Below are 11,432 nucleotides of genomic sequence, written 5' to 3' on the forward strand. Positions count from 1 at the left end.
AATATTTGTCGCCAAGTTATTAAAAGATAAGAGTTCCTGCAGCTACACTGACATTTTCGTTTTTTTTTTTGCAATAAAGACTCTTATATTGGGGTATAAAACCGTCTACTTTTGCGCTTCGAGAGTTTACGCAAATATCACGATTGAAAAATGTCGCGAAATTTATGGGGGCACTAAACTTTCAGGAAAAATGGGTGGACTCTGCATTGCACCAAGAGTTTCTTTTGCCGGCCAAGTTTGTTTGCTGTACTCCCTAACACGTGGCGCATTCAATTTACCTGGGTCCGTGAGTTTTCGCTACGCTTGTCCCCTCAAATGCAGTGCAGGGAATGTTGAGCTTAATTGCGAGGGAGTGCCATAATTCGACGACTGGCGTTCAGTGGCTTCATTAGTGAAGCCCCTAGAGGCAGTTTATCACCTTTGCCCTGCTTCAGCTCCGTCACGCATGTGTCAGCCTACGAACGCACTAATTTTGCCTTCATTTCGGACTATAATGAGACTGTTAAAGCGCACGTCTAGGGCTGAAGAGAGCTTGTACAGCCGGTAGCGTAAGAACATGTACAGATTCTTGTTGTATCTACGTTTCTGGAGAAGAGTGACCGCGCAGTTGGCCCCAAAAACATCGAACAAGCACTAAATAATGACATCAGACACTTGCCCGAATGTTCACATGCAGTTAATTCATGTTGAACAGGTGTGCTTAAGGTGCTGCGTAGAAGGTTGAACAAACTGCATTGTGTAGAAGACGCAGAAATTCTAAAACATTGCACAGGGAATGTTTCTGGTACGAACCCGAAATCGCGCAGTAGCCACGAATATGCCCAAAATCTCAATTTCGCGAATTATTGGAGACGCTAAATGACAGGTTTTTTATAGTGGGGGGGAAACTAAAAGGTGAATGACGCCAGCAATGCCGACACAGAAATGCCGATTTTTTATTGCACCGCGGCAAAAAGCTTTCATAAATTACGATTATGCAGGAAAAAACAAAAGCTCCCAGAAAGACCGTCCGATTTCGCCACCAAAAGAGCCTCCGATCGAAAACGCGGACTTACCTTACATTTTCCTATGGCAACGCCGTGCGCAACAGAAAACAGTGGTAGGTGTAAAAAAAATATACATATGGCGGTAACCGCTGTGAGAGCCGGCTTCTATGGCCACAAATCAGTTCGACGCCGGAGAAATAGATGTTTTTAGTGCACTTTTATTCGTTTCATACCAAATCTTTTTCACGTCGTCCAGCGTAGACGTTCCCTTTGGTGTTCTTGTTATACATCTTTCTTCTTCAGAACCAATATTCGATCGGTGCCGTGAATAAGGGCAACAACGCCAGAATAAGGAAATACTCCTGCTCTTTCTTTTTTTGTCCCACCTCGTCAGTCAACCGAGCGGCACTTGTTATATACCTGACTCGTTACCATGGCATGTCTGTCTCGTCTGCGGTGGATGATAAGGAGTGAACGTAATTGATTGAAATTAATTTTATATTTTACCAGCCCAAATAATGCTTTCTCCCAACAAACCCGTGTTGGCTCATGTCCACAAAGACTCCCAACTTTCCCCATCTCACTACGTTAAAATGCACCCTTAACTACAAAGGTTGCCAACGCATGAAATAAAAAAAAAGATGTCAGAGTGAATGCACCTGTCCACATACTGTAAACGCCGGACTACCACATTCCTAAGCGTTGTTGCCGGCTGACTGGAGAAGTGACGCAGAAATTATTCTTTGTCTCTGGATGCGTGCTACAAAACTCCGTGTAATCGATTTGAAGAACAGGTGAAAAATGGAGCCGTTCTGCAGCTTTCAGGGGCACAGGCTACAGCGTGCGTAGATGAGAGCGTCGGGCGTGCCCACTAATGCTGAGATGCTATCAATACGCTGCTCCAAATCGACCCATAAAGTGACGCTATTGTAGAAAACCAAACCCTGCACGTACACGTGTTCGTAGACGGTGCTTAGATTACCAGACGTGGTCAGACTACGCTGAGAAGTTAAACAATGCCCGCTGTGTCATTACAATCATCGAAAGAGCCCCACGCCAGAAATTGCAAATATTTTGACGTCAATTCCTGCTAAATCAAGGAATCGAATATACGGATGTTTCTTGCCGCCACGAAATAAACGGCGACTACACAAGTTTCTATGCGTCTGCTCCATAGAATGGAGACAAAAAATATTTCACCGGCGGTCAACATTATTTCCCTTTATCCTCTGCTAGCTTCAACACTAGTTAAGGAGGGAAGGTGAAAGTCCGAAGTCGGCGCGACTCCATCGGAGTAGAGTGCACGGTGGCCGCGTGAGGGGAGAGCCATTGTCCGGTAAAGAGACGCTTTATTCATATGCCAAGGGGTCTGTCTTGGTCCAAGCTCGCACCTCCACTCTCGCTCACACAACCAAGGGCCCTATAACGTAAAACTATTCCAATATATTTTTATTCCAATCTCCTGACGTTAAATTTGCGTAACCGCCGACGTAAGCATCTGGTGGTGACCCGCAGGATTGTCTGAACAGATCAATCCAATGCTCTCCTCGTTCATAGGAGGTCACTTTTGTTTGCTTGAAAAACGAATAACATTTCCTACACTGTGTGGCTTGTCTTACCGAATTGGCTGACAATAGGCGAAGAGCACGTTCAAGTGGAGAGGGATTCGACGGGGCCGAGCCAGTGCACTGAAAATCGATAACCGGCTGAAGAGGGTGGTGCCGGCATCTGCGATTGGTCCGCTTTACCTGACTTAGCTTGTGGTGGCTGGTCAAAAACCGCTGCGGCATGCAACGGGAGCTCAAGAATGACGGTAAAGCGAATCCTCAGGAAAGAAGAATTGGAAGAGCGAGGTCTTAAACGTGCCGAAAGTGCTGGAAAACGTTACACGGCCGCGCAAAAAGTTTCATAACACGCACGGTCTCCTGGAGATGTAGGCCGGTTCGCTTCAACTCTCCAAACACGGTAATTGGGACCCGATGACGATTGCCCACAAAAGTATCCATCGGTCACAGCCGGCTAAGTGGTCGTCAATATATCGCCGTTTTCTCAAGAAATTCTCAAAAGGCGAGCGCAGATGCCAAACAATGACATCGAAACGAGATGGCCATGTGCCGCGTCCCCCAACTTCCATGACTACGCTTCCCCGTCTGGCGGCGAGGCCCACAAACAAAGCGCAGTAGCGACCGAGAAGGTCAACGGGACATCTGGCAAGCGTGTAGGCGTTAGCGGTGGCGGTGACTTCAAGCACCTCTCTTCCTCTTATCTTCATGCTCGTCTCTCCGAATCCAGCTCGAACCGTCTTCCTGTTTGTTCCGAGCGAGGGTGCACACTTGGCGGTTCTTCGGCGCAACCACTAAGCCGCACTTCTTTCCATACGTGGCACCTCCCCCGTACCATCTTCGTGAAGCCGACCCCCTTCCTTCGTTTGCGGCAATTGGCCGATACAGTAGCGTACGCACTTTGCTCTACTTGCATGAACTGGGCCACACTACAACAGTAACACCAACTCGATATGCATCATACTGACTCCGATGATTGCGACTACCTAATGTGAAATTTCAGCGCAGCTCTATACCGGTTTTCATTTTCCGCATCAATATAGCGTATCCTGATTATATAGGTACAGAGTTTATATCAGGAAGAAAACGCTGTGAGTAGCGTGATTTGTTTTCATACAGACGACGCGCGCTACTTGGCGATGCGCGTCTTGCACTGCGCTACGCTTTTCTTCCAACGCTTTCTATAGTCATGTTGGGCCGGAAAATTACAAACCGAAAGCGGTTGGAGACCCTTCTGCTCAGCTCAGACCAGTGAGACCAGGTCTGGGCCATCCAGCTAGACGATGCAGCCGCTGTGACCCAGAGAATCGCGGCCGTCTGTCAGGTGGAGAGAGGCTGGGTCCTCCCCCCTGATTCGTGGCATCAAGAAAAGATGACGCTCTTTCTCTCCAACGCTTTCGTTCAACCAACGACCAGAGCGGTCCTTCGTCACCGGAAAATCGTGCCGCCAGTGTCAGCAGCGACAACACCCAAGGAAGCGTCAAATCGAGTCTTATTCGCAGCCGCTCGCCATCACCTGTTGCAGGATCAGCGATTCCGCGACACACGCTGGTACCGCGAACTGATCTCAGCAGATGACGCCGCCGACGAACGTAACCCTCCCGTCCTCACACCACGCTGGCACCCCCTTGAAAGGGAAGATGAAATCGCCCGCGCGGCTGCGGATGCTGTGGCCGTTGCTTCATATTTGAAACAGAACAACGCGGTTTTGACGGGGACAAGCAAGCAGAAACGACACGGACGAGCGCTCACTTGCAACTGAAGTTTATTGCTTGGAACGAAGAATATATATGAGCTCCAACCAACAGTAGAAAAAAAAATGAACACCTGAAGGAGCACAACAACAATGTGCATAATACTGTAAAAGGGCATCTTGGCATCCACTGTAGAGACTGCGTCAGCAGGGCTTGCCACCCTGACTTCGCTCGAACACAAGATTTAAGTAAACATAGTAACCAACGAACTCGTGAAATCATCGAAGCAGCACACATCGCCTGGTCAAAAGACGCATGCGTCAGTAGCCCCTTCATATCGATTACGTCCAAAGAACTGGCATTTTTAGCGGGAGGGATATGGTGATTGCAGTTATCTCACTTGTTCAGTGCGGCATGTATGATTGATTGTGAATATATGTCTGTTTTTTGTTTCTTCTGTTGGTTGGAGCTATTATATATTCTTTGTTCCAAGCAATAAACTTCAGTTGCAAGTCAGCACTCGTCCGTGTCGTTTCTCCCTGCTTGTCCCCATCAAAACAGCGCTGTTCTGTTTCAAATATGGCTTACCAACTCGCCCAAACATCCGTTTTAGCGTTGCTTCATCCTCCACTTTCCTCCTCGCGCGCTTGTCTTTGGTTTCCCACTAAGCTCCGCATTCGTTTTCATCTTTCGCTGTGCTCTTTCGCTCGGTATCGATGGCTGACACAGAGGCTCGCCGATGCTCTCCGCAGGAACGGGAGCCTAACAGCTCCGCTCTAAAAGTTACGCACATCCAACTCACATGTTCATACATCTGTGGAGCGAAACTTTCCTGAAGCTGGTAAATAAAATCTTTAAAAATAAAAGCGATACCTACAATTGTCTTTACTTTCATTCTTTGCAACGTGTAAAGTCATGCACTATTTATGTTTATGGTCTACATAGGTCAATTTTGTCATGCATATTTTCCTTGATGCATTACATCGTTTACAAGCCATTGTTTATGCCGGAATGCAAATGCCAATTCGGGCGTATGCGCACTGTGAGACATCTACGCGGTAATGTCACAACGGCGAAGGAGAAATTTCACATGCTCGTCGAGAAAAATCACCCGAGGAAATTTCACCGTAGAGACGAGGCGAAAAGTTCATCAGCCCTTCCACTCTATGAAGAAGGACGAACAGCGAAGCTATGATGTGTTTTGCCTCAATCGGCTATTCCATGTAAAGTAGGTATTATTATTATTATTATTATTATTATTATTATTATTATTATTATTATTATTATTATTATTATTAATATTATTATTATTATTATTATTATTATTATTAAAGGACACACACAAGGAATAGATCTTTTGACTATGGATCAATTTATTATTGTTTTATGAAGCAGTGACGTGTGCAAGTACCACCGCATGGCAGAAGAGAATTCCACAATTATTACAACTTCACTGTGAACTACGTAATCAAGAAAAGTAGGTCAAACTCAGCTTAATATTACAATCATGTCAGCGACTAATTGTGATATAATTTCTTTTGGGATGGTTTCGACGAAACAAGAGGAAAAGCGGTTTTCTCTAACCGTACTCGCTCCGTAGACGGCCATGTATTGACAGCAGAAAGGAATTCTGTAACGTTTACAACTTCACTGTGTAACTAATGGTGACAAGTAAATGAAACTCGGCGTCATGATAGAGCCGTCTTAGTAGCCAATTTGAGAATTTTTTCCCAAAATATGTAAATTAAAAACAGAGCTACAGACCATACGCGAAAAATTGGAGACAAAAATTTTTTTAGTGTCGACGCGACGCGTAGACGGACGGACATCCATCACGGCCGGAGGGTAACTATATACGGCTTCGCTATAAAAAACATCGCTTTAACAAAGAGCCTGCTGTCGACCACAGTCACGCCACAAGTCGGACAAGGAAACTTTGGTTACACTGAATAAAGTGGACTTCAGGGCATTTTTGTGGACGGTTTAGCATGAGCAGAACTTTGTCATTCTTCTGCGAGTTAAAGCGTTGCTTGTGACGTCTTTGCAAAACCACCATGTGCCTTCGCCGTTGGCCATTCTTAATGGATGCAGTACACACCTTGCAGTTCAAATGGCTGTGTTAATCCAGGCTTAGTTATCTGCAACTACCGTCGGAATGTGCTGGAAAACGTACTCTTCACAATCCCTGATCAGATTGATTCAACGTTGCTGAGCGAGCAACAGGCGCCAAGCAAAGCAGCAAACGAATGCCCATATTCACAAAAAGCTCTTACGCGAGAACTTAGCATTTTGGTTACCATTTCTACCATTGTTGCCATTTTGCATTCCGAGCTTGTTTCCATACGCTTGTCATATTTTGAACTACATATTGAGGAAACTATCAAACGTTTTCGGAAAGTTTCTTTTTTTTGTTAATAATTAAATTCTACGTCTTCGCCTTTCACCTTTTCTTAGGATGTCGCTTGGTTATGTTTATTTTATTTTTTCAATCTATTGTCAAGTTTGTGTACCTCTGTATTTACCTCTTACCTGTGCCCCTCCCGCTGCTATGTACAATGGGACCTTGATGGTATAATAATAAAATGAATACATATAAAAACTCATGCTAGACTTATTCACATTGACGAAGGTAGCCACCCAATGCAATTTGTCTATGAACTCGTGAGTGCAAAGCTTTCTGAATTCACGACCCATGTGCTTATACAGACGATACAACAGCCGTTAAAAATTTGTTGACAGTGGTCTGCACCGATCAGTCATGGTAGCCTAAAATGAGATTGCAATCAACATTGCACCATCAAAATTTCTATACCTACCTAATTATCCTTCACGTAAGACAATGAATGGTTCATGCCCTCAAAAGAAATGGCTCATTCCCATGTAAGGCCGAGGCTAAAAACGCACAGCAAAGTGGAGCGAACAGTGCCTACATTCATTTAAATCACCCATACAACACGCACAACAGCATATATTTTAATAAAGAACAAGCTCAAAAGAAGCATCTGAACCATCAATAAAGCAGTACATAGCGCCCCCCGCCCAACCTCAGCAAATGCAGGGGGGGGGGGGGGGTCGCAAAAGCTTCGCTAAATTAACCGTGTGTTCACCTTAACACCAAAGGCCCTGGGTTCCACGCCCACCCAAGGTCGAGTGTTCTGGTGCCATAATTAACTATACCCTAACTACTTGTGGCTAATTAAATTCACATCGACACTTATTGTACTGGAGCTGAGTGCTATAATAAATTATATGCTAATTAAACCTGCCTTAACAAGTCCCTATCGAAGATGATAAGCGAACGTTCAGTAAACTTGATAACGACTGATGAGGATTGACAAGGGCTCATAGAGGTCGGATCAAGTTACATAAAATTCATCATGACACCGGGCTGCCTGGAGATGAGTAAGTGGCACAATGCTTACGCATACTTCTGCAACTACCCGAAATGCTCCGGCGTGAATTTTTTTTCAAGCGTGTTCAGAATTCCTATGTTCCGATTATTTTCCACGTACCCTTAAACGACTTGTTAATGTTTCGAAATGTACAATTCTTCCTGGAGTAGCGCATTTATTTATCAGTTTCAATTTCTGCTTCATTTTTAAAATCTATTCAATTCCAATTCATTTTCCAATCTATTCGAATATTTATTTTAATTGTTCATCATGCATAATCAGTGTGTACACGTCACATCAGATGGCGAGCTGTCGCGGTTTTCGTGATGTCATGTGACAGACAGGTGAAGGGGGTGCTGCATAAAATATTTGACCAGTCGCGGAGGGCTGGTTGCAGAATTGCAATAGAAAAGGTCGGAATAGTTTTACGTTATAGAACCCCAGTTTTTTGAAGCCTATAGAAATTTAGTAGAAGATCTATGGAAGATCAACAACAATTTTTGTGAGATCTTCACCTCTAAAAGATGCTTCTAAGTGAGAGTAGCTCTTTCGCATAGCCGGCCGTGTTCCAATGAGAAAAATTGAAATTTTCCACAATGTCGCAGCTAATGTCAATGGCTGACGCCATTGGATGTCAGATATTGCTGCGCTTGACTTGCAACCAGGCGTTGTTTGTCGTATATAGAGGGTGTCGCAGCTAACGTTAACGAAGCCTTTAAAAATGAAATATAGAATACAGTAGGATGCCACCAATTGTATTCTGGCGGCAGTGACGTACCGCACGAGGAGGATTCTTTTTTTTTTCGTTATTGAACTATCGATAATAAGATTATGTTAATTATCGAACCTTTAAAGTACTGAATTAAAGGCGGGACTTTTTATACAAAAGTAATATTTGCGTTTTAAAACGGCCTATTCAGTTGTTTTCACTGTTCTATGCCTGGCGTAATTTTTTTCTCCTCGTTACTAAGGAAACGCGCGAAATATGAAATTAGCCGCACGAGGAGGAGGACGTTGTAGTTCGGCCTCCTCCTCAAGAGGAAGGTTTAGTTCGGCCGGGCTGTTACGACTTTGCACCTCTGCCACCACTATTACGACTTTGAGGTGGTCCCGTAGCGCTCGTCACCCGTTTCGTGACAGAGCGTTGGTAGCGAAGACTTCAAGTTAGGCGTCGGTGAGAATAACGAAAGGGATTTTATGCACTATATGCTGGTCATTATACAGGACAAGATCGGATCAGCACTGGGGCCGAGAGCTCACAGCAAACGCGACTGTTCCCGCAAGGCGACGTACGGCGAAACGCGTGACACATCTCACTCCACTCGAGAGCGGCACTGGGCTCCCAGTGGGTCAGCGGATCCGGTTTTCCAGGCGGCGGCGTCGCAGCTTATAATGCCCCGAGAAACCATTGTCACTCATACGGCCCAATACAAAGCCAGCACTCGACGGTCGTCCGAGAGGTACAACCAGCGACCGCGCTGGCAACCCGGTTCAAAGTTGGCGCACGCGGTGACCTCCAGGCAAAAGGAGGTACGGCGCCAGGCTGTCTGGCACTTGGTTGCACGTTTGGACATGTCGCTTGCCGATGCTTCTCTGCAGGACACCGCTGCCTGACGGCTCAGCATCTTGACTTGTCAAGGGAGAATTAGGGCGCTGTGCCTTTCGGCGTAGCCCCGGGTTCGTCCAAAGGGCGTTCGCAGGATAAATTCCGCATCTTGTAGATTCGGAATCCGGGCTTGTGGTAGTGGCACAACAATGCCTAGCAAAATACATGTAGAAGGAGAATTCGCTTTTCTCGTCAACCACAGCACAAAATTTAACGAGGTTTGTTGCATTTAAACGAAAAGCCTAAATTCTAGTGACTGTTTGTTTCGAATTTCTCATTTAGATTGTCAATTTTTTATTTAAAATTGGCAAAAATCTAAAATTTTCGGCAGAATAAACAATCAAGTGTAAAGCTCTGTAACTCAACAATAAAAAATGATATCACAATTCTGTGAATTGTGCCTAATTGTACATCTACAGCGGAAAAAATTGATATGTTGCACATGAATCTCAAGAAATCTAGTATTGTGGAAATATCCTTTTGCAGAACCATTGTACACAACGCAACCTATTCAGGTAAGATACAAACTGACATACCAAATTTGCCCGCTTTTACTATAATAGTAGATGCCGTTTACAGAACCGCGATATCTTTTCTTGATGCAGAGCTATTAGATTGTAAATGTCGTGCATCTATTTTTTTCGAACTATATCGAATTTTTCAAAATATTTTAAACAAAATTCATGCCCTCAATTGAAATTCCGCTTCCAACAGACACTAGAATTCAACTTTCTATCTCAACTGCAACATATTTCATTGAAAGCGATCCAGGGGTTATCTCAGAAAAGTGTTTCTGCGTTTTACATGTATCTGAATAAATCGCGTCAGAGTTGGGCCCGAGCTAAATCTTCCTCTTAGACAATTTGTCGAGGGATCAAATACATGAATAATAACTAGAAAAAGCGTAGCTTAGGGCGTGTTGGTATTCCATAACTTAGGTTTTTAGCGCACAAGAAGGAATGAGAGACAGAGGCAAGACGCGGACACAGCGCTAACTTCCAACAATTGTTTTATTCCAGGAAGAGGTACACAAATATGTAAGTAACAGACAACACCGTACGCAAGCGCATATGTACTGATTTCTAATCAAGTGAGACAGCAACGAGACATGTGTAATGTAAAGATGATATCGAAGATGAAAAGACGACCATATATATAGCCAAAAGAATGTTTTTATAATCCTGTAGATCGCAAGTTTGGGGAGCGCTCGTGTTAGCGCGCTTTAAATCGATCTTTCAAAAAAGAATTCGCTTTTTTAAACGTCACACAGAGGAGATGAGGGAGATGACATTGTAATCTTGCAATTACAAAAAAAAACATTTCTTGGCTATGCATGGTCGTTTTCTCATCTTCGATGTCATCTTAAATTTCCATTACACATGTCTCGTTGATGTCTCATTTGATTAGAAATCAGTACATATGCGCTTGCGTACGGTGTTGCACTGTTACTTATATATATGTGTACTGCTTCGTGGAATAAAACAATTGTTGTAAGTTAGCGCTGTGTCCGCGCCTTGCCTCCGTCTTCCGTTTCTTCTCGTGAGCTAAAAAACCTCAGTTATCAATAATAATTGCATTGTCATTGCCAAAGATGCGCCCAACGAATTTTTGAATGCTACGTCTGTGAAAACAAGTAAAATAATTAGTTTTTTAAAAATAAAAGTTATACTATTATAGTGCCAAAAGTTCTACACATGGTAACTGATATCAATGCGTCCATGTTTTGCCTATTTATTATGTAAAGAAAATATGACATGAACTTTGGAACTACATCAGTTCGAAACCAGCAAAGCATTGCATGCCGCTGATATGAAAAATGTAAAGCCCATGAAATGAACAAGTTGAGGACAAATATGTTAATGAAGCTTCGTCATTCAAAAACCGTGTTTAAATTCTTGCACACATGCAGCGGCCAGTGAAAAATGTCAATGACGCTGTCATTTGCTCCAATGTATTACGCAGGAGCAGCTGTCACCGGTCCTTACCGTGAGTAATTACACCGAAATTATAGTTACAACAAAGAGCGCGTATAAAAAGCAGGAGTTCTGCAAAGTATACGAGGGCGAGTCAAATGATAGTGATCCAATGCGAATATATGACAAACGAATTACTTTATTTAAATGTAGTTTCCATGAGCAATTAGACATTTATCCCATTCACCAACGAGTCGCGTGATTCCCGTCTAATAAAAC

The sequence above is a fragment of the Dermacentor albipictus genome, unplaced genomic scaffold (genome assembly GCF_038994185.2).
Source record: "Dermacentor albipictus isolate Rhodes 1998 colony unplaced genomic scaffold, USDA_Dalb.pri_finalv2 scaffold_26, whole genome shotgun sequence".
NCBI classification, from domain to species: domain Eukaryota; kingdom Metazoa; phylum Arthropoda; class Arachnida; order Ixodida; family Ixodidae; genus Dermacentor; species Dermacentor albipictus.